Below are 24216 nucleotides of genomic sequence, written 5' to 3'. Positions count from 1 at the left end.
AAAGCAGGCGACAAGTGCGTCAGTTGTCCATCTTTGGTTTTGCAAGAAAAAGAAGTGACGTTTCTTTCGAGATATCTAGGCACTTGAACTGAGTGACCATACCATTGTGTGTATGATCTGATTCATTTCAATCTTTGAGTATATGATGATGAGTTCATGATGTACCTGATGCGCAGAGCATAAATACATGACCGCTTGTAATAAACGTTAGTTGGAAGTAGCGCCAGTCCTGTCGTATGTATTCCTTCGTCTTCGTCTTTAGCGCTTTTCTTGAAAACTGTCAAGGTGAACCAACTCGCCCAAATCAAGGTATTGTTGCTAGCGGCTTTGTTCCGCGCAAGCCACACTGCCATGCGACGCAGTCGCAGTTAGTGGGTGCGCTGATTAATTAAGGATGCAAGTTTACAATATTGCCTGCGGCAGTTGCTCATCGGCAGAGTTGTGGTGTAAAACAGAACACGAAAAAAGTTCAGTGGTATCTGGCACGGTTTATTTTGCCGTTTCCGGCGTAGACGGACGCAAAACATAAAGCGTGCAGTGTGAGACGTTGGAAAGAGATTTCATATGTGACAGCTGAACCGTCTTTACACCCAATGGCGATGCGCGAAATCTATAGCACTATAGTCTGTTTGCAAACGTTGTGATTATGCTAAGCCACCGCGCAAATCAGTTCGCGCGTCTCTGCTGCGATAGGTGGTTATTAACGCTGCGTGCCGCGGGCTTGCAGGTCATAGGCATTCTTGGGAAAAACGTTGCGATAGTTCTTCAATGCGTCTTCCGTCAAAGTAGGGGGGGGGGGGGGATCGCGGAGGAAGAAGGAGAAAAAGAAGAATAAAAAATAGAAAGTACACGCCAGTATTTGACATGTCTCTCTCATTTTTCGTCCGCCGAATGCTGAAGAACGACCGTGCAATCTCGGGACTTATTCAATATATCGCTAGATCACGAATATTGCTTATTTTTTCTCACGCTGGCGGAGCAAGATGGCACATGGACTGCGTTATCAATGTATCTTCAATTGCGCTTATTTGCAACTGCAAAATCTCTCGTCTCCACTTCGGGCCATATATAGATAGCTGCGGTTCCTCCTCGTTAAAAAAATACGGTGCATGCTACTTGATGGTATATCCCGTATCACAGATAAATGACAGCTGCGGGATTGCTCTCGTCTGGGTGGCCGCGTATAAAGCGCTAATACACGACGCTCGCGAAAGGAATCGCGGTCTCTCACGGTACACCGCGCAGCTGTGCGCTCGGCGACGACGCGAGCAAGACGTCTTGGGGGGGGGGGGGGGGGGGGGCGAACGGGGCTTGGGAAGAAGAGCTTTGTCTCTGCTGCTCCACCCCTCCCGCTCTTCCTTCTCCCCGTGGGCGCCCAAACACAAAGGGAGCGCGTGGGGGGAGAGCGGGGCACGCAGCCACCGGAAATTACGGGGCCTTCTGTTTTTGGACCCGAGGCTCGGGTCCCCGCCCTCGGCGTCCCTTAATTGTATTATCCCGGGCGAATCAGAGCAATTTGTGGGCAGGCCAGGTAATTGATCGAATTGAGCCCCATATTTCGCGCTTGGCCGAGCCCTTTCTGGCCCAAATACGTGGCACGGCTCTCGCGCGCCCGAAGGCAAGCGAGGTCGGCGCCCGCGCCCTGCGCCCTGGCGCAACTCACGCGCGCGGCCGGCGTGTTCACGTCGCTTTGCGCGGGAGTCGCAAAATTGACCGCGCTTGCGAGCGACGACTTTGCGGGGAGGGAAACGGCCGCAGTGCTCCTTAAAACTGACACTCGTCCCACGGCACTGTCGCGTGTCGCAAGGCGCTGTTCCTTGAGCCGAATTTAACTGTTCTTTAAGTCAAACGGCGACATAAAAGGGGGGGGGGGGGGCACGCTTACATAGATGAGACCATGGACAGTTCGCGCTTTTCCTCTTTTTTATTTCTATCTTTCTTGTGCGGGTAACTGGAATGGAAGCTCCCGCTACTGTAAGCTTTTGCTGTGTCAATTCTGCAGTCAGATGTCTTTTATTATTTTCATGAAGCGCTGTTTTAGTGATTGATGTAAACGTCAGATGTTACAATGGTGGATTCAAACGTTGCGGCGCAGTTTATGAGTTGTCAGAAACACGTAATAAAAGGGGGTGCACCTTCAGCAAATGAAACGTACTGAACTGAAGCCGGGATGAGAAACGCTTACAACACCAGGCGTCTAGCACATCATTACTAAGTAGCATGAGTATCGGTGTGCGGATTTTGCTAGAGGAACTTGGCAGCGAGATAATTATAAGGAAGCATTGGGCCAGTTAAAACTTGCTCCGCTCAAAAACACTATACATTGATGGTCAGTTAGGCTCTTTTGTGCCAGCACATAAAGTAGCCAAGATAAAGCATACGAACGTTTTGTCTACTTATGTGTTCGAATTCTTCGTACCAGGCTGAATGCATGTTAACACATGCCTATCGGCATTATTCCTGCAATATATTCTGACTGCAAAAGTAACAATATTATTAAATATGGGGACAAGTATTGTTGGTAAAAATTGATCGTCCGACCTTCATGTTGCCTGTTTTTGCCATTCGTAGCCTATGTAATGTGCCATATAAATGATTTCCATGAAAAGCATCAGTTATTACGCACAACTAGGACGTCGGAAACGCTACAGCAGCAATTCGTAGGATGACTTAGGAACGCCGGCTGTTTGCAAGGATGAAGTGCTCAAACAAGTCCCATGCAAAAAGAAAAAAATCACACTCAAACAATTCCGTAAATACTGCAGTGGACACAGGGATGAACCGTTTAATCGGACCCATACGTATACCATCCAGCATGCTTGCAAGCTGGCAATAAGGCAAGAGAGGGAAAAGCGTATGCAAAATATTCCTTGTATACAGCGCATAAAATGTGTGTCATCCCTGGCTTGGCCCTGTGGTCATGACCCTCTGGTCATGAGGACGTTCGTCATCTACTCTGTGATTTCCAAGGACACGCATAAGACGGCAGCTATATAGAACAATAAGTACACACAATCAATCCCCATCGACCTTTCACATTTGTCAAACTACTCGGCCCTTGGCCGTCGAAAGCAACACAGCGAAAATCACTGAATTTGCTTGAACATTTACTTGAGGATACAGGCATACAAAGCGTGTACGATATGTACCGCACTGGTGTGCTTTACGCATCATTTTCGACAATGCACTTCATGGTAAATTGTGGCCGAATTCACAAAGATGTTATAGTTCGTAAGTTCGCTTTGCCATTGGCCGGCCGCCTTCGCCAATAGTATGGCCAGCATGAAGGTTGGCTATAATTTTCTCTTAGGAACAATCCTAGCTTAAGTGCTTTTGTGAGTACGGGTCCTGCTCTTTGAGACTGTGCGAACCAGTGAAGTTATGTGAGCGCAACTCGCTTTCATCATTTTGTATTTATGTGTCTGTGTAGTCTTACATGCGTGTCACGCTCATCTGTTTGCGTCTTGTGAGACGCAGCCCGCTTTTGCCTGTTGGGTCTCTGCGCGTATACTAGTCATCTGGGACCGTATTCACAAAAAAGATCTTAGGCTAGAACTGCTTACAAGAGAAAACTTCAGCCAGTCCTGATGCTGGATATATCATTAGCGAAGGCCGCTGGCCAGTGGAAAAGAGCCACTACGAACGAAAAGCTTTCTGAATTTGGCCCTGGGGCCAACATTCACTAAGCCTTAGCATTCAGAAAAAGCTCTTACGCTAGAATTCTTTGCAAGAAGAAATTGCATCCAATCTTGAAGCTGGACATAGTATTAGCCAAGGCGACCGGCCAATGGCAAAGAACACGTATACGGACGAAAAGCTTCGTAAATACGGGCCTAATGTTTTTTTTCCTAATCTATGGACCTGTTCAATTCGGACCGCATTGCGGCCTCGTCTGCCTGTTCGGGGCTCAATTTACTGTATGGTGCAACCGCTGTCGGTAGCACCATACGGTAAGGCACCACGGTAAAGGGACGACGTTTACCGCCATTATAGCTCACTAGGCTCTAGATTTTCCGAATTTGTGACGTTTCTTCGTATCTTGTATTTCTTTTTCGCTTTGATGAGAACCGAGCAGCAGTCACCATAATAAGGGGTCTAAATTATTTCTTTGATCTTGATTTCGTTTCAATCAAAAGAAAAAAGGGAAACGCCTCAAGGGCAAAACAATTATGATTTCTACGAACTACACATTGGGGCTCCTCATTCTGACCTCATTCCGAGGTATCGTATAACGCATCAGCAAACGCGCAGTCTTCCGGACGCACGGGCATGACGTGTTGCTGGCAACTTTCTTCCGAGGCCGCGACTTTTTTGTGGGACACCCCGGCGGCGGCCCGGGCGTGCCGACGCGGGCTGTTCGTGCGAGCAGGTGCGCGCGTGCTTTGCAACGGGAGCGCGCCAGAGGTTGAGCAGATCGCCCGTTTTGGTCATTAATCACGTGCCCTCCGGATTAAGACGGATTAGCGGCAGTCGGTGCCAAAAGAGGTGCACGACCTTTTAGCGCCCCGCTCGCCTTGCCGGCGCCGGGCGTCGTTGTTTGCTTCGTTGGGTCGTTGTTTTCTGGCCGCGAAGGAGTCTGACGCCACGCGGCCTTCCATTATACAGGAGACTGATTAATGACCGCCCGCAGCAGGTTCCCAAGAAAACAGCCGCGACCGTTTGCTGTGCAGTGGCCCCCACGACTCTTCCGGCTCTGGCCGCGGGAGTTCGGAGCGCGGGTCGCACGTGTTTGTGAGCACCCGCAGGCCGATGCACGCGCCGTTCGCCAAACACGGCGTCGTGCCGCTAAAGTTTACAGGGCCACTTGCGACCGTTAATATTTATAAGGGCGTAGTAGCACGAAAGAGAAATGAAAGACTGTCCACTTGCGTGCTAGCTTCTGTGCCTGATGCCATGTATACACATGCCAGGTGTTTCAGCTCAATCGCAACAAACTTTGGAAAGAGAGACTTATGTTGCATTGATGAGACCCCCCCCCTTCATATCTGCTGGACCGGGAGAACGAGAGAGAGCGAGAGAGAGAGCAAAGGGAACGAGAAGGGCAGGAAGCTTAACCAGAACGAGAGATTAGATCTTCTACCCTATACTGGGAAAAGGGGGAGGGGAAGCAGAACGATAAAAAGAAAGTGCAGATATAGACAGTGAGCACAGACAGACGATCCCAACCGGTCACGATCACCACGCACTATCACAGCACAGGATCAGTTGCAGCACAACTCACACCAATCAGGGCTAACGTCGTTTTTGCAGATTTATTGTCCTTAACGACTAATCTCGAGGAAAACGAATGAACAAAAAAAAAAAAAGATCGTAATAGCTAAGATGTTCTAATCCACTTCAAGTGATAATACATTTTGGTGCCACGCTAACACAGAATACCGCTGCAATGAAAACTTCTTAGGATGCTTCACTCGAAGAAAAGCTCAAGTATTTCGCGGCCTCAAAGCCGAACATGGAGTTGAAGAAGCGCAATGCGTAGACTCCAGACTCAGTAATTGCAGGATGTGGAGCTCATTCGCAGGCACCGCCCGTGCAGCCGCGACATATATTTGCGCTTATTCGAGTACCTGCACGCAGAATACTCTCGTGGGCTGTGTACATACAAATTTCGTGTTCTAGGAAACGCTATACTTCAGTTGCCTTACATGGCCGGTATTGTAGCAATTCTTTTCGATCGATTCTATTCCTTTCTCATCATCAACTGTTCATGGCCGGCCGATCCCTTTGCTAACATGGGTTTAACGCCGCTCGGACCAGTTACGAAACGCGAAAAGAAATAACATTGGAATAGAATTATTGCATTATGCCAATCGAGAACTCTGCTGTCCTATAGCACAAGAAAAGAAGATAAAAGCGTTGCCGCACGCATTTTTTAGAAGTCAAATGTCCTTTATATATATATACCACATAATTTACCGTAGGAGTTTAACCGACCTCGTAATTCTGCGGTTGGATGCTGGATCTACACCTCAGAAAATACACCTTGGGTCGTATTTTGTAAGGATTATTTTCTTTCGATTCTATTCGTTTCTTATCGGTCCCGCAGAGTGGCCGTTCCCGAACTGCACGGGCGGGACATGGGTGTTACGAAATAACAGGCGTTACAAAATGTTGCTGCCGGGGCCTAGGGCAGTATTTTGTAGAATTCTTTCAATTTCGCATTCTTTTTGCCCTTCGCCATTGGCTCACTCGAAGTCGCGAACCTATATCGCCAGCCACTTGTGGCAGGAGCGATAAGAAGAAACGAACAGAGACGTTCACAAAGCTTCCTTTCGTAAGTGTTGTTTGCCGTTGGCCGGTTGCCTTCGCTAATAATATATTCAGTATCAGGATTGGCGCAAATTTGCTCTTACGAACATTTCTAGCGTGATAGCTTTTAGTGAGTATGGGCCCCGTTGCTAGAAGAGAAAGACCTTAGAGCGTAAAACGCTACGTTAAACGCACGTGAGAAAAAGAAAATGCTTATTGTTCAACGAGCTCTTGTGACTAAAAGAATGCCTAAAAAGCCAGCAGTAACAGAAAGCATATGGTATTTCAATACATAAAACATGTCCTTAGAAAAATAATCTCTATAGTGAAATATCATCACCTGTCGTCATTGCTGTTCCCAAATGGCCTGAGGGTTTACCTATATACGTGTTAATAAGTGCAAGAAATAAAACAAATACACTTCACTGTTTTCTTCTTCAACGGCACGTACAAAAAATATAAAAAAACTTGCATTTTAACGCGCACGTACGGCGCACCCCGTACTTAAAAAAAAAAAAAAATCAAATGTAACGGATATACTTCGGCGCACCACGAGAACTCTCGTACCTCCGCGTGGATATGACTTACTGGGCGGCTTCACTCGCTTAGAGTAGTGTTCCTGAATATCGCTATGTGTATACAGGGCGCACTAGACAAGAGGAGGTATCGCTCTGAAGAGTTATCCGCGCAGAGTCGTGATAAAGGGACGCCTCTTCGAGTTGCCTGTTCTGTCCCGATGTAATGTGGGAGGTAGTCTGTCTACATGACCCGGCGTGCAAGCGGCTCCTCGAAGTAATCTGTGCCATGTGGGTCTGACATCGCAACAGGCCGCCATACTTGTACAGCTGGATTCATGGACCACATCCGCGCTCCTTTTTTGGACTTCGTGCGGAAGACAGTGCTTCACGATCCCGTGTAACACACCTTTCGATGAAGCTGGGGAAACTGATGCTAGAGAGAGAAAAAAAAAAGCAGTAATAAAGGCACAAATTAGCATGTTGTTTTTGACGGAAGTTTGGTCGTTATAACGCTTTCAAGCATTCGAAAGCCGGGAAAAGGGCATATTTTGCGTGCATGCATCTTGCATGTCTGTAGATGTATGTAAACTGTTAGTGTGCTTGTGTGGTCGCTGTGGTCATCATTTTCAACCAACGACTGGAGTAGCGTGCCAGGTCATCAACCAGGCAACTATATCCAGATTTCACCGAATACAAACCTCTCTCTTATTACTGTTTGATATGTTCATCGCGTACGCAAAATACATGCCACTTGCGCGAATCAGAGGCAAAATGAGCATCTCAATTCTAGGCTGCGCACGTGGGCGGAAAAAAAAGATCAGATTTCTTGTTTAGTGATTTTAAGGCGAGATGTTGATTTCCTGTGTAAAGTATTCCATATGTTTAAACTTACATGCTTCTATGTGTTGTTGCAGCCTAGTTTAGTATGTTTCTAATATTTTTTAACCACTTCACAGTGACACTTCGCGCGCGGTTGCCTGTGGCGTCAATTCTTATTCGTCACTTATGCACATAATGACGCTTCACTATCGAGGAGAGTGAGATGTGCGTTCCAGACTCGGAGTCTATGCAAGCTTGTTGAATTAGTAAACAGAAACTCTCAACTTCTTTTCTTAAATTTAGTGGGTGTGTCTCACCTACAAGGCAAACCAGCGGTGCACTTAGGATCAAAACCTCGTTTTTGCCGAAACAGCACGTGACAGCAAGTAAAACAAAATACTTGCTGGTCATGTTATACTAAAAGTTCGTAAGCATATACACAAGGTTTGTCAATAAAGTTCCAGGACCGATACTGGCACCTGTAAGGTTGAAGTCATTGCGGCACACCGTGGTGAGGAGTATTCGAACTAGCCTCCTGTATATTCGATGCACAGCTTCGTCTCCAAGACTGATTTTGATATCATTCTCTAGAATGTCAAAAAAAAAAAAAAAAGAAAGGGTCGCGAATACGTGCCACAGTATGAAGGACTGGTTGATGGACGTCCACATTTTGGGCCATCATAAATAGCTTCACGTCCATCGCGAAGTTGGTTGAATCATTCAAACAACAATGCCACGAGACCGGGCCCTAAGAATCGAATTCTGGGGTTTTACGTGCTAACACCCTTATCGTGTAATGAGACACGCCGTATAGCAGGGGTTACTTCGGATTAATTTTCGCCATCTGGCGCTGTGTTCACAAAAAGCTCTAACGTCAGAATTGTCCCCAAGAGCCAGTTTCAGTCAATTCTGATATAATTAGCCGAGGCGGCCGCCCAATGACAAAGAACGCTTGCGAACGAAAACCTTTGTGAATTCGGCCCTTTGAAGTGCGCCTAAATCTAAGCAAACGAGCGTTTTTGCATTACACCCCCACTGAAATGCGGCCGCCGCGGCCAGGATTGAACCTGCGACCTCGTGCTCAGCAGCACAACGTCATAGCCACTGAGATGTACCGCGGCGGCTGAGATAGGGCATACTCGCGGTAAACCGTTCTGGGCAGAATTCACGAAGCTTTCCATTCGTAAGGGCTCTTTGCCATTGGCTGGCCGTCTTCGCTGATAATGATGCCCAGCATTCGGGCTGACTGAAATTTGCTCTTCCAAACAATTCCGGCGTACAAGTTTTTTGCGTATACGGGCCCTGATCACTTCGTAACTCTCTGTTGCTGATTTCCGTAACTTACAGCAAGACTTTATGTTTCGTTCCATGTAAGCGTCACAATGGGGAGGAGGCTGCCTTCGGTTACCGATGCGTAGAAAGGCACATATACTCTTCTTACAAAATCTTTATGCGTCCTGCAAAAGGGGAATGTCAAAGAGGAATATCAAAACACGCTAAACATTTTTCTGTCATATGCAGTAGAAGAGAACCAACTTGAGTCCTGGAATTTCATTGTCAAACCTTGTACAATCACGCTGATCACTAAATGATGCGACATATTGCAGAAACTGTCGACACTGCAGGATAGCTGTAGCGGCTTACAACTGCGGTGTTTGATGTCAGTGAATTCAAATAAAATAAAATAAAATCAGATCAAGTTGAAGGTTATTGTAAAAATACATAGAATAAATATTTACAAACATACTTGGGCCGTTAGCCTAAATGGCTAGTTATCTGCACGAACGTGCAGCTAACTGACTACAGTGTAAGATTTCCATGAAAGCAAAGGACGAAGCGGAAGACCAAACGGTCACATGACTGAGCACACATTGTTAACTAACACTCATGCTACGCCTTTAGAAAGCGCAAAAATCTTAATGGGGAGGTTTCTCTTTAATTTTTTTTTTCATGAAGCACACTAACTGGCCGTCATCATGCACTTCGAAATCCCTCAGAACTAGCTCAGCTTCAAACTCTAGTGCCATGAGAGGAATTACCGCTTCACGTTAACATGATGCAAAGAGCGCACACGGTTTCACATAACACATAAATATGTAATCCCAGCACACATAAAAAAAAAAAACTTATTCGCAGGCGCTTCTGCAGTCAAAGCCAGTATAATACGCCAGTGAAATTTGAACTCGAAGATCGTCAGACTGTATACCGCAAAATTGTCTTTGTACATCAACTTCCAAAGTGGTGGCAGCGCCTTATGAACTTTATGTATGTTTCTTCCCACTTAACTCCTTCCATAAGAAATTCTACCTTTAGTTAAAAGAGTATTACAAAAAAAAGAAGAAAAAACGAACGCTTAACTGTCGCGCCGCCTCGAATAACAGCCAGCGAAGGATGGAAAAAGAAGCTGTAGGAGGAGAAAAGGGGCCTGTACTACGATCACAGCGCAGTGAGAACAAGAGAAAGGAAGAAAGAAAAAAAAAATTCAGCACAACCCTTCTCACGATGACTGTCGACGTTAATGCGATTAGCAATTCAAGCAATGCAGTGCTTGAAGGCAACCTTTATTTATAATCTGTAGTGATTATTCTGAGATATCCGTTGCTTCAGGTTCGTTACCAATTGCACATATGAGAGGTCCGTTCTTCTAGCTCGACATTTTCGCACTGCACAAAGAAAACTTCACTAAACGCGGCCTCCCAACCGCAGCGAGTTTTGATCTGACTTCGAATGAACTACGGCGCGGTTGCATAGGGCTTCTTTTTCAGGCGTAAATCTTTTTCATTGTAGATGGTAAGAATGGCGGTGACAGGTGTACGTACACAGAGCGCGCGTTCTCACTTTTATCACTGAATTATTGCCATGTGGCGTGGCTCATGTGCCAAACATCTTAAAGCGCTGGCTTTCATGATTGAAGATGGTAAGGGTGTTATGCGGGATTTCTAGGCGTGCGTCCATGGTCTAACCGGTAAAGCATCAGCTGTTCTGCTGAGGTAACCAGGTTCGAAATTAAACGTCGGAGAGTAACTACATTTTTTCTCTCGCGAGAGCGACGTTTCCGGGGCTAGATAGCAGACAGCAAGAGCACGCCAAGTGAGAAAAGTAGGCTAAGAATGCTAATCGCATTAAAATTATGCGGATCCAGCACACATGTTGGAATCTATGTGAAGCGAGGCTTTAGTCAAGCGGTGCGTATTAAATTCTATACGACTAATGGCGATGCGTTAAACACTGTTTACCATCATTCTATGCGGCGTGTAACCTCACGCAATGTTTATCGATTACAAAAGTCGCAACTTCAAAGTAATGCAAATTTTATTTTTATGCACTACGTCGCTCACAAACGTTTTAAATGCAAGCACCAAATCAGGTGGAAGCACAGTGTCAGACGCCTGTGCAACGATGTCACGAGGACGAACGAGATTTATGACTCTTGAAGAAGGTAAAAATGGCGAGGCACAGAGACGTATACGACACTTATTTTAGCTGCATTTAAGGAATTTGCCTCTGAGTCACAGTGACACTTGAGCATTCTGGAGGATTAGCCAATAATAGGCCTACACGCCCGCTGGCACATACCGAACGACCAGATCAAAGAAAATCAAGTAAATCAAAGAATCCGTTGAATATAATCCACTATTCCAATATGAGGTCGGTGTGCTTTAGAGATACCCGTGAGCGGACATTATACGTTCAAGTATTATGACGGAATTTATTTTTCATCACGCAGAACACAGCACGGACATATCTGCGGATGTACCGACTGACCCAGCAGCAGACAGCAGCAGGCAGCAGCCACGCCGAACCCGGGAGGGTAGGCACAGCAAGCTTCGCTTTAAAAGGAAATGGTAGACTGTGGGGTCAAACGGAGCATAGAAGTGCATGGTTTGAATTATTGGGGCGCTCTGGTTGCGGTTGCCGATGGTAGCGATGCCGATGCACCGTGAAGGCGTGCAGAGGCAAACCAGTGGCACGTGCCGTTGCGGAGCGGGACGCTTTCAGAATGCGGCCAGCGCAGATCGAGACCAGAATTTCGTAATGGTTGCCGCAGCGTAAAGAGCTTTAGCTGAGCGTTTTACGGACCACTCGGCTTCGCAGATAATGCGCATTGTCACCGCCGAGCGCTGGGTGCGGCTTAAGTTTCACATGAGTATCTAACGCTGCGTCAGCGTAGCAAGATTAGCATTGCCACGAAGTGACAAGAACACGAGAAGACGCCGCTGCACGTTCTCCTTCGCGAGGTGTGGAGCGTAGCAGGGGTCGCTGGCCTACAATAAGAGCTTTTGCCGTAAAGCACTCTGTTATGTCGCTCAAACGCCGGCTTCCCTCTGAGTCCGCGATATTTTTTTATATTTCTCAAGTATAACATTGCCTTCAAAATCACATTGGGTACAATGGATATAAATATATAGGAAGCAATGCAGGATACATGAAATGTATATTCTGCTTTAGTCGAGTGGACCTGACATTTCCTCTTTCATTAACGAGTGACATTCTGCCATCATTCAAAAGCTTTGCACGGTTTTTACTTATGTGAGCGACTTTCAGACACACCGGTGGGCTCTGAGTGTTTTCGAAACGATAGATTTCTTCGTCTACTTCGCGCACGATAGTTAGGCGGACGGCGTTCTCGCACATTAAACTGGAGAGAGTAACAGTAAATTGCAGGAGAGAAGAACGAAGAAGGGAGAGCAGGTGCGGGGGAGCAGATAGAAAGGTGCCTGATTTGTTGGTGCAGGTGACAAGAACCGCGCGCAGCATGACGTCTCCAAACTCCCGTGAGGCCCGCGCCTCATTGGGGGCAGCGCGGCACGAGTCACCGTGTATCACGCGCGTTGTTGTGATATCTGTTTCCCCCCACCGCATAGTCACTATTACCCACTTATCTCTCGGTGCTGTATGCCTCTGCTGTACCGCATTTCATTGCGCTAGCAATTATATGGACACTGCAGGCGCATTTCTGCCGTCACCGTGATGTTCTGCAGAGAGTCTAAGGGCGATAACATCGTGGCCTCGCGCCGTATGCTTTATGTGCCAGTGAAAGCGTGCGAGGGTGAGCTGGCGATGGCGGCTCAATCTCGGGCGTGCAAGGGAGGAAAGCGGGGAGGAAGCAAGCCGTGTTCCGTCGCGCGCAAGGCGCCGGGGGGGGGGGGGAGGGGGGCGGAGCGTTCTACTCCGGCGGCTGCTGCGTATGGCGCGGCCGTTGTCACGCGGGCCCTATCTTGAAAGCGATCTGCCCTGAGTACAGAGTCTAGGTGCGCCGACGGCTAATAGCTTCATGTGCCCTGTTTTCGCCGCTTAGTTCGCGTCGAAACTAGAAGCAGCACGAAGTTCAACTCGTTCGCTGCTGCTGCCGCGCTTCCTCACTCCAGCGTTTTGACAGCGAGTTTCCGTGGTCATCGAGTGAGGTGTGTTCATGCTTGCTTGTGCGCACGTGACACCATGCTCGTTAATTTAGTTAGTAAGCGAATGCTTACAAGTTTATATGGTCAATAAAATTACCACCCCTACTTCGTATAGCTGTCTACTAATCTGCAATCGCAATCGATGCTTCGCTTTTCGAGCGAAACTGCAACTTTTCTATTTAATGTCGCCGATTTTTTACAGAAAGAGTCTTACTTGTTTAACTAGATTGTGCGCATAAGGTTGGCCGTGGATCATAGACATAAACATAAAGACAGACATCAGTCACATAATAAAGCTATTGCTGACTTTGGCACTATTCTACGATGGTTTCTGCCACAAGTATGTGTTTAATTTTTATTACAGTATCCTTTGCGATGACGCAGGAATAGGGGAAGTACATATAACCTTTAAGTAAACGGCGGTTCAGAACGCGACTGCCGACGTCGTTCTTTTCCAAGATATTTCACATACGGTCGTAACTTTTTTAACTGTTTTTAAAAAAGGTGTTCGTTGACAAAAGTGATAACTTACGCTCTTGTGTTGAGAAAAGTCCACAGTTACAGAACCAAGGTGAACTGTAAGTCAAGACGACGAGTGTCATGTTGACGCCGCGACTTGAGTGGTTCAGTGTTGCTAAAGGCGGTCGTTGACTCTGTTCAGGTAATAAAAAAAAGTGAAAGGGCAAAAGAGAAAATGCGAAAGTGACACTCAAGTGGCGTGTCTATCGCTAACGCTAGCGTCAGAGTCACCCTAGAGCATTCGAAGTGCGGGTAAATATAGCTTGGGGCCAGAACCTATGCGCTGGTGAATTCGCACGTCTAGTATCTGTCAGACCGTGTCTGTTATCGGTCACCATGAGCAAATGAACTCTCATTGAAAACAAACACTTAAAATGAGCAGTTTGAAAGACTTGCGCGATAAGAAAGGTATCAACAAACAAAAACGGTCTTGTGATAGACGTGCGCTTGTCCACACGTTTCCTTGTAGTCTGACAAGACCAGGGGCTTGTGCAGTGACAAACTACTGTGATGTGTGACCTTACGGAAGCAATTACGTTACGTTTTGAACAGAGTGAAGGGGGATGAAACGAAGGGTATAAAATAATGTACAATTATAATATTTGTTGAACGACCTTTACGATGTGCAATAATTCCGACATTAACCGAAAATCATCTGCCTCTGTCAATGATACGCAAAGTCACTTTACTATAATTTAGACAATCCGTAATATGGACGGTTTATCGCAAACAGAGCGTTAATAGCTTGCATTTAACAGCTACTCTAAATGGCATCGCGTCTATAGCGGAAGAAAACAGAATTCTGTCGCGATTTGATCGTGAGCGAATTTGCTTGCTATCGCGATTTCATATGCACCAATATTTCGCGCTGCATTCACAGCAACCCCCCAAATTTTGTGGAACTGAATAATTACTCGATTTGATTCCGTTGACTTTAGGAATCACTTAGCTGGTGACTGCGCTAATTTCCTGCGCGCCGTCTATCGGTGACAAATGCACGGTCCTTCTGCGCTCTTCAAAAACAATGTGAAAACGCACTGCGGTGCTGTTCTAATAACAAAGATACACGTTTCAGACTTTTTCAGTTCACCTGGTGCTGCAATCGTACTGCCATTTAATTCAACTCGCGAAGTGAGGGACCGCGTTCACTAAGCTTTTCGTTTCTAAGTGCTGTGTGTCATTGGCTGGCCGCATTCGTTATAGTAAGATGACCAACATCCTGATGGACAGATTTAACGTAAGAACGTTTTTGTGAATAGGAGCGCTAGGTCAGTATTCACAAAAAAGCTCTTGCGTTAGAATTATTCGTAAGAGAAAATTGCAGCCAGTCCTGATGCCGATCATATTATATAAGCGAAGGCGGTCAGTCGCAAAAATCACTTAGAATAGAAAAGCTCTGTGAATACGGCCCCTAAGGCGGAGTTATTCAGCAGTGATTCCATTCATCTACCGGGAACTCCACAGCGGTCATCATGCGGTGAACGTATCCGTTTGAGTCTGCAACAATCAATCCATTCCTACACGATGCAGCTATTTGATTTAGTGCCCCACAGGCAGATTTTTACGCGTTTATCTGTTATTTCCGCCTTGCTGCAATAATTTATGTAATTCTTCCTTCATCCTTGTCGCGTACGTGCCACCTTTTCAGTTCTTCCCTTAACCGACACGTTGCTCATTGGCTGTGGCTCTTTGCTACCAAGCATGAGGCCGGTGGTTCCATTTCCGGCAGCGGCCGGCAACATTCCGATTCAACTGGAAAGGCCAGAAGCTGCATGCTTTGGGCTACTTCATTTCACTTATCGCCATAGGCGCCTCTGGTTCGAGACCGCTTTGTTTCCGCGCATGCGCTGCCAAGCGAGACAGCCCGCCAGTAGGTAGCGGCCGCAATAGGTGACGGCCAGTATATTATGGGGCTCACTTCTTGTACGGTGTTGGGCGAACTGATAAGTTCGAGCTACAAGGAGCGATGAAAAAAAAGACGCGCTGGTAGCGTGCACCAGAACATTTGGTAGCGCATGCTCAGACGCAACGGAAAAGAAGTGTGCCCCGAACCAGCGGCCCCTCCTGTAGAATGCGGTAGCGAACAACGAAGCACACCGCTTCGGCGTTCCAGACACGTGCGCTGCATAGTTTAAATACATTAAGACTCGCCTGAGCTATAGATCCGAAGGAGAAGTTCACGAAGAGAAGGGCCCGTATTCACAAAGCTTACGTGAGAGAATTTTCCAATCGGTCGGCTTTTGGGCACCTGGCACTTGTGATTGCGACACGCATGATAGAAAGACGATCGCCGCGGCGATGACCCAACCGCTGACAGCACTCCTACGTATAAAAGAAGATTTGCGAATCCAGGCCCAGATTACAGCAAAATTTACTAGCTTCGCGGGCTCTAATTACGAATCCGACTGAAGCGAAACGGCTACATCGTGATTAATCGTGTACGTTCCATTTACACGCCACAGGGGAACCTGCAAACAACTGATACATGCCTATATAGACGGCTGCGAAAAAGCAAGGGAATAAAAATAGCAGGTACAGCAGAACTATATAGTACACAATTTAAGAGTCACAGTAAAAAAAAGATAGATAGCCATAAGTCACCTTCAAGAGGATTATCCAGTCTTTGGAAGCTTGAAGACAATCCCACGACCCAGGCTGTTCTTCGTGCTCTAGTTAAACTGTACAGTGTCTGAAAAGACAAAAGCAAAAAAAAAAAAAAATTAGATTATGGGGTTTTACGTGCCAAAACCACTTTCTGATTATGAGGCACACCGTAGTAGAGGACTCCGGAAATTTCGACCACCTGGGGTTCTTTAACGTGCACCTAAATCTAAGTACACGGGTGTTTTCGCATTTCGCGACAAGCAAACACGTAGAAAGAGAATGCTTCAGTATACCTGATGGCTGCACTGATTTGGCTATTCTCATGTGAAGCCGTCTATACACATTTGGAAGTAACAGCACCCATCAATCAAGGATACACATACGAGGCTCGGGCTCACAAAGAAGAAGAAAAAAAAAATACACATGAGAGAGAGCAGCAAGGAGAGTTTGAACGTTTATCTAAAAGCTCGCACGTGTGAGTCACGCTTCCAGAATGACACCGTTTTGAGTTATTCCTGTATGGCGCCACAGCAGTTGTCAGCGTGACATAACTTTGCAACTGAAAATACGACCGGATCGGCACATCAGTCCTTTCCCCAGTCCCGACGGCAATCCGTGATGTTGGAAACACCAGTAACATTACGTTACTGTGGGCACCTTGCTACAAAAATCTTAAGCATGATTTTTGCTTTTCCATCTGCAACCTATGTCCCTCCTCCGTGGCTCGTGCGAATGCAGGGGCAATATTGCGCGATTTAACATAAGGGCGTGGCGCGAGCAGCGCCTGGCTCCATATCATGCATACCAGATAGAAGAGAGTGTCATCCTAACATGAGCCAGCGTATGTCATATAAAGATGGCGACTGTCATTGATGTTTAGAGTGGTGGTGGTGGTGGTAACAACTTTATTAACAATCTGGCAAATTCGTGGCCTGGGCCTATAGGCCGCCCCCGAGGAGGTCCGGAGATCCTGTCTCCTCGCCACCTCACGGGCTTGCTGGATGGCCCATAGTTGATTTTCGAGGTCTGAGCTGCGCAACGCGGCCGTCCATCGCGCCGCAGCTTCATCTGGGCAAACTGCATTTTCTTTGCATATAATTTCACATTCCCAGAGAATGTGTCTAAGAGATGCGTGAGCCCTGTTGCATAATTTGCAGTTATCATCTGAGTAGATGTCCGGATATATCCTTCTGAGATGGACGGGGTTGGGGAAGGTCTTTGTTTGTAGCTGCCTCCAGTCTACCGCTTGGGCCCTGTCGAGTTTGGGGTTAGGGGGCGGATAAACCCGCCTTGAGTTTTGATAAAATTTTGTAATATCACAGTATCTGGTCATTCTGTCCCTCTCTGTCCATGCCTCCGTTGGGTTTCCAACCCCAAGAGAGGATCCTTCTTCGCGGGCGCGGAACGTGAGGCCTCGCGCTACGCGGTGGACCTCCTCGTTGAGGTTGGGTACGGGGGTGTCGGGGGACGTGTGAGCCGGGAACCATATAATGTGTCGTTCCTCCGTCTCCTCGGAGGTGACATAGTTCGCGTTGGCTTTGAGTATAGCCTCAGCCTTCGGCGAAATTCTGCCTTGTGCATAGTTTCTCACCGCCGTCTGCGAGTCACTGAGTACATATGTTTGGAGTCGCTGAGTACATATATGTTTAGAGCTAATAAAATATTTCTTGCTTATGAATACGTGACGGATGACATTACTCGTATTTAGTAGCGTTACCTCGCTCAGAAACATGGACGAAATTACTGCGAATAAACCGAGTGAAGCCGTTTGTTGTCTAAAGGCTCGAGTACTCCCTCTCTTTATGTTTTAACTTTTCGCCCAACTTGCTCATCGAGAAAGAGAGGAGGAGGAGGAGAAGAAGAAGGATGGACGAAGGTTTGCCAAGTTGCTCCTGGTTCGCTGCTCAGCGCCTGAAAAGCGGGAAGGGGACGTAATAGAAGGAAAAGAGAAAACGTCGGAAAACAGTGCTCATACATACACAACAGTGACAGCGCGGACCACGGCAGCACGCGTATTAATCGTAGACATTGCGCGTAGGTTTACTGCTTTAAATATCTAAAAGCATGTGTATCTTCCCGTCGGCGCTAATGATACCCACCGGTTTCTTTTTTTTTCTTTATTTTTCACCAGATAAAGTTCTAGCAGGGCTTCAGTTTGAAGCGCGGCGCATCTCGAGCTATTAATGTTTCGGTTGGCTGTCCGCAACGCAATCGGACGCTCACCAACGCAAGGAGCACATGTGCCCACCACGGCGCGTGTCAGTGGCGCTCCGATATATGCGCCGGGTCGGTTAGGCGTGCGCAGAACGAAGTCACTTTGGCGCACGGACCGCATTTCATGCAGTCAAATCGTCTCGGTCGCCAGGGAGTGTGTAATCTTTGAATGTTTGTGTCTTGGTGCGGCGAACTAGCCAGTCGTGTAATAAGGCGTCGCATCAATGGGGGGAGCGGAGGGGCAGATTGATGGAGCAGCGCGGCTCGCTGTTGGCGGTGGTCCCTCGGCCGGTGATGGATGGTCGCGGCGCGGCAACCAAACGTCCCCCTACGCCCCTCCTGGGAGGCGTCGCGCGACGCAGGGCGGCCGTTTAGGGCGACCACAAGCCTCCGCTCCGTGCGCCGGCGACACTGGCCCGGCGCGCACGGGCGCTCTCCGTAGGAGATGGAAACAATGGGATATGAAAAACAAAGCAGGAACAAATATTTTTCGTTACATGACCAGACAAGACTCAAAGTGGTTTGCAGCGCGTGCATTTAAACCGTCTGTGCACATTTCATTCGCACGAAAGTTCGTTGTTTTATGTATTGAACCGCCTTCCAAGAAAAAAAAAAAATGCGAACCATTCTGGCGATTCTTTTTCTTTTCTTTATGTTTACTGCGAAGGAAACAAGCCGGAACATCCTTAGAGCATGTCGTTTCAAAGCGCGTCTTTTCAGAGCACGCGACCAACATTAGGCAAGTGCGGTGTATTTGATAACTCGCATGTTGTGGAACCAATTATTATTGAAACAGATATTCGCCGTGATTAAGCACATGAACAGATTACGAAGGTTCTCAAGAAGTACAGCGGCCTTTGTACTGAAATTTGGCGCTGTAAATATCTTTGTTCGCAGGTCCTCAGGCTGCGAAGCAACTGTGACAATGGAAGCCGCAAAATATGTACGCTTATTGCTAACAGTTATTTATGTACGGTTCTCAGCGATTCAAACGCGATACTCGGAGCGCATGATACATACCGGCGCTCACTGCGGCACCGGTGGACACCGAGCTGATGCATTGTGGTGTATACGATGAAAGCGAGAGCCTTTGCGACGCATTGCGATCGCATTTGGCCCTTCAGCATTCACCGAGCGCTCACTAGTGGCGCAAGAAGCGCCGGTCGCCACGCGGTGCGATCACCGCGCTTGATTCGCTGAGCACTGTATAAAACTTGATACTGCGGGAGGGAGTGAAAGAGCTCATTTGGACGGAATTCGCAAGGTTTTAAGTTCGCAAAAACTGTTTCTGGTTAACCTACGGCTTTTCCTAGTATTATGTTCGCTAAGAGGATTGACTGGCGTACGTTCTTTACGAATCGCTCACGCGTGTGAACTGCTTTGTGAATGTGGGCCCCGTTTTCTTGCGGTTTGTGCGTGTAGACTGCAGTCAGAAGGCTGATTGCAATGGTTGAGTGCCAACGTTTACTGGGCGTTGATTTGAGACTGTGTGTCAAGGTTGTGAAATTATTATTATTTTTTTTCTTATTGGGGCGCTCTTAGGTATTCGTACTTTTGCTCCTGGGTGTATGCACTATAATAAAAGCAGGTGCCGTGACTGTAATGCCGTGCGCTCTAACTGAATACATTTACTAATCTGGGGCCGTATTCACCAATCTTTTCTTTCGTAAGTGCTGCTTGTCAATGGTCGGCTGCCTTTGCTAATAATAGGTCCAATGTCACAGTTCTAGTGTAAGAGCATTTTTGTGAATACGGCACCTGGGGCCGAATTCACAAAACTTTTCTTTTGTAACTGCTCTTTGCCATTGGCTGGTCGCCTTTGCTAATGGACATGTCCACCGTCAGGATTGGCGGGAATTTGTTGTTACGAACAATTCTAGCGTAAGAGCTTTTTGTGAATACGTGTCCTGGAGCCGAATTCACCATGCGTGTCGTTCTTAAGTTCGCAAGTGCTCTTTGATGTTGGCCGGAGGTCTTCGGCAATAATATGTCCAGCATTAGGATTGGCTGGAAAACAATTATGGCTCAAGAGCTCTTTTGTGACTACGGGCCCCCTTTTTTTCAGACCGGAAGTCACGTAGAATAAAAGCCATTATATGCAGCGCACTTCTTTTCGAGAGCTTATTTTTATGTTGATTATATTTTTCTTCACGTTGAAACCCCAGCAAAACGCCGAGATATTTATTAATTTGTTGCAGATAACGGCACCATATAATGTATGTGCTCGCAAGCCTAGGACAGTGAAAAACTTAAATCGGAAATTCTTCGGGCGGCACAAGTCGTTGACATTTTATAAAGAAATGACTAATTACAACGCGGTGTGGCATCTTATTCATTCTCATAGGAAAACACAAGCTACTGCACATTCATCGACACACGAGTGACTCGCCGAAAATACGGTCCGTTTATCTCCAAACCTGTTGCTTACTTTTTCGTAATGACAGCCGAACACGTCCGTTACAATGATCATTAGAAGATAACACGTCATGCCGATCAGCCGCGTTTTAAAAACAAATTTTTCCTGTGTTCGCTTCGCGCCCTCGAAGTTTTCCCAGAGTGATGCGATGCACAAGCAGGCCGTGCCACAGCTCTGTTATTTTTTGATAATCAGGGCCCGTATTCGCTAAAAGCTCTCACACTAGAGTGTTTTGCAAGATAAAAATTTAGTCAATCCAGACGTTGAACATATCATTAGCGAAGGCGGCTGGTCAATGGTAACGTGCGTTTACGAACTACTAGCTTTGTGAAATAGGCCCCAGTTTGTTACATAGCACCTATAGTGGGATAGAAAGCAAGTACACGTATACTGTCAGTTTTCGAGCAACCTGAGTTCTTTGGAATCATGTATTAGCCAAAATTTATCATTTGGTCGATGCGTAAAGTTGTGTTAACGACAGTTGATCAAAGTACGTACTTTTATCACACATGTCGCGATGGTAGTACTCAAAATACTTTGATCGAAAGGTTTTCAATAAATTAGTTGCCCTCTGGTCGACTCTTTTCAGCTGCGGGTTATACTACAAATGTCGCGAGCCGTTCTTGCGGAAGAAACGTGAAGTCAAGGGAGTGCCGCTTCGGGATAAAACATTTCGCCGACGTATTCGTCGATGCATGGTTGTGTATAAGATGGAAGAGTGAAGGGAACCAAGAAGCTCGTTACAACAATATGAAGCCAAGCGATAATGAAGCCGAGGAAAGCAAATGGAACACCACTATTTAATTGAGGTGTGTACCTACAAGTAACACAAACAAACCAGTGATTAACGTCTCCCTGTTCTCGAGGGGAGGGTGGCTTCCGTACATGAGCTAAAATAAATATAAATTGTGGGGTTTAACGTTCCGAAACTGCACCGCGGGTTATGAGGGACGCCTTAGTGGACGACTCCGAATTAATTTTGACCACCTGCAATCTTAGTACATGAGCATTTTGCACATCGACTCCACTCGACATACATACATACATACATACATACATACATACATACATACATACATACATACATACATACACACATACATACATACATACATACATACATACATACATACATACATACATACACATACATACATACATACATACATACATACATACATACATACATACATACATACGTACATACGTACATACATACTAAGCAAACGGGATGTCAGGATAAGTATGGGATGATGTAGCAGAAAAGAATGACATGAATATACTGTTTAATACTTCGCAGCAGTCACCGGAAGCTGTAGTAACACCATTTCCATCACACCATTCAATCGAAGATGACTTCTTGTCACTGACGATATTCAAAAATTTCCGCGGGTTATCATGAAGAATTGAAGGCAGAGTAACTTGATAAAATTCGCTCTTAGAAAGTGCGACAGCTTGCTTGTATTCGCAGTCAGCAGTGACATAGGCGTGCCACCGCTCTGCATTTTTGGCTGTATTAGTGCGCCGAAAAAGTATCTTCTTTTTGTTTAGCAGACGTTTAAGACGTGCATTGGACCATGGTGCCTGTGAGTTAGAGGTGATACGTCTAATTGGAATGAATCGATGAATGAGCAAAAGTACTTCCTGCTTAAATAGGCACCAATTTTCTTCAATGGTTCTTGAGTGGAAGTTAGGAAAATAGACAGTGATAAACAATTCTAACGCTTGGTTAATATAATCAAAGTCAGCATTTTTATAATCGCGAATTTGTTTGGACGATTTAATAGAAGGAACAGAAGCGCGTAAGTCAAACTGCATTATACAATGATCACTTAGCTCTGGCAGGTAAGTTATAGTCGTGAGGATTAGATCCAAGATATTAGCAGAATGTGTTGTGCACCGACTTAGTTTAAGAGCGAGCTGCGTTAAGTTAAAGTCCAAACAAATATTGATGAAAGATGAGCACTCGGACGAACAATTAACTACTGAGGGAAAATCAGTACACCATTTAATAGTAGGGTAGTTAAAGTCGCCTAGGATCAATAATCTTCTACTACCAAATATAGACGTGCTCAGTATAGTTGAGTGAACTGCTCTCACTTGCCGTAGCTTTAAGCAACACAATATCTTCAGATGGTCGGCGTATAATTTGCTACATTGTCTGCCGAGGAAATATACAAATTAGGGAGCATCAGAATTTGACAACAGTGACAAGCATAGTGAAGTTGACATCATTAGTTTTGACATGTTGACAAGTGAGTATGAACAGGGCTGAAGGTGACGACGACCGCCTTCTTTGACCTCATCTCGTTTAGTGCTGCTGATACTGATCTCGCCCAGGTGCTGCTACGTTACCGGGTCATTTATTTTTTTACTGAATTATATAAGGCTTTTGTACTATACAGTGGTGCAGAAAACTTCATGTACGATTTCCATTCACTAATGGTTCTCGAGAAATAAGAAAACTTAAATAGGTATGTACGAGCAAAATATGGGGTTAGGGCGTTTTCATTGTGGTGTCGGGTGGACTTGCTAGTTGAAGGTGACAAATATGTTGATGCATCTAGCGCTAGCTTGTTTTCCAAAAGTTGGGAAAGAAATTCTAATCTAAATTTTTGCCTTCATGCCTGTAATAGGGGAATGCCATTTGCTTGCATTAAACCAGAACGTGAATCTAATGCTGAAAATTTGTTAAAAATAAACCTTTCGGCCTTTCTCTGAATACGTTCAAGACAATAAATGTTGCACTTAGTATGAGGATCCCATATAATTCACGCATATTCCAGTCTTGACCGCACAAGAGCAGTATAGCAGAGCAGCTTAACATTAGTGGGAGCAGTTTTAAGTTTATGTTTAAGGACGCAAAGCTTGCGGAAGGCAGATGAACAAACATTATCAATATGAAGATTCCAAGACAGGTTTGAAGTGAGTGTTACACCAAGACATCTTTAGCAATTTACTTCTTGTAATGATGAAGACCCTAATATGTAGGTATATGACAGCGGATTTATTTGGCCAGTTACTGGAAGGGAGACACATTTGCTCGTGTTAAGGGTCATTTCCCGTTTTATACACCATTCATGTATATTGCCCAGACTAGTGTTGAGATCGTTGTAATCGTTAGTGAAACTAATTTCTTTAAACAAAACAAAATTATCAGCAAACAATCTTATTTCTACACCAGGGCGAACAACATCAACAATATCATTAATATACAATATACAGAGCAAAGGGCCTAACACGCTGCCTTGAGGTACACCGGATGTCACCGGAAGACAGCCCGAGTGTTGACCCGCTACATGAACACATTGTTTGCGATTACTCAAATAGGCTGCAATCCAGTCAACAAGTATTTGTGGAATGCCTATTGTCTGAAATTTGAAAGTGAGTTTACTATGGGGAACTTTATCGAAGGCTTTGCAAAAATCTAAGAAAAGCATGTCTATCCTACCATGTCTATCGAGGGTCAATGCCA

General features: G+C 46.0%; 1 long non-coding RNA gene across 1 annotated transcript; it reads right to left on the bottom strand.

The window, feature by feature from the left end:
• Window positions 1-2767: 2767 nt before the first annotated feature.
• On the bottom strand, window positions 2768-17101 carry LOC129380514 (uncharacterized). The gene is made up of 3 exons (XR_008608623.2): window positions 16109-17101; window positions 13521-13641; window positions 2768-7200 (listed from the first exon to the last, which is right to left on the bottom strand). It is a non-coding gene; the product is annotated as an uncharacterized lncRNA (long non-coding RNA).
• Window positions 17102-24216: the final 7115 nt, after the last annotated feature.

The sequence above is a fragment of the Dermacentor andersoni genome, chromosome 1, assembly GCF_023375885.2.
Source record: "Dermacentor andersoni chromosome 1, qqDerAnde1_hic_scaffold, whole genome shotgun sequence".
Classification (NCBI taxonomy): domain Eukaryota; kingdom Metazoa; phylum Arthropoda; class Arachnida; order Ixodida; family Ixodidae; genus Dermacentor; species Dermacentor andersoni.
Note: the sequence above shows the minus strand (reverse complement) of the source record. Positions and strands in the feature narration are given on the sequence as shown.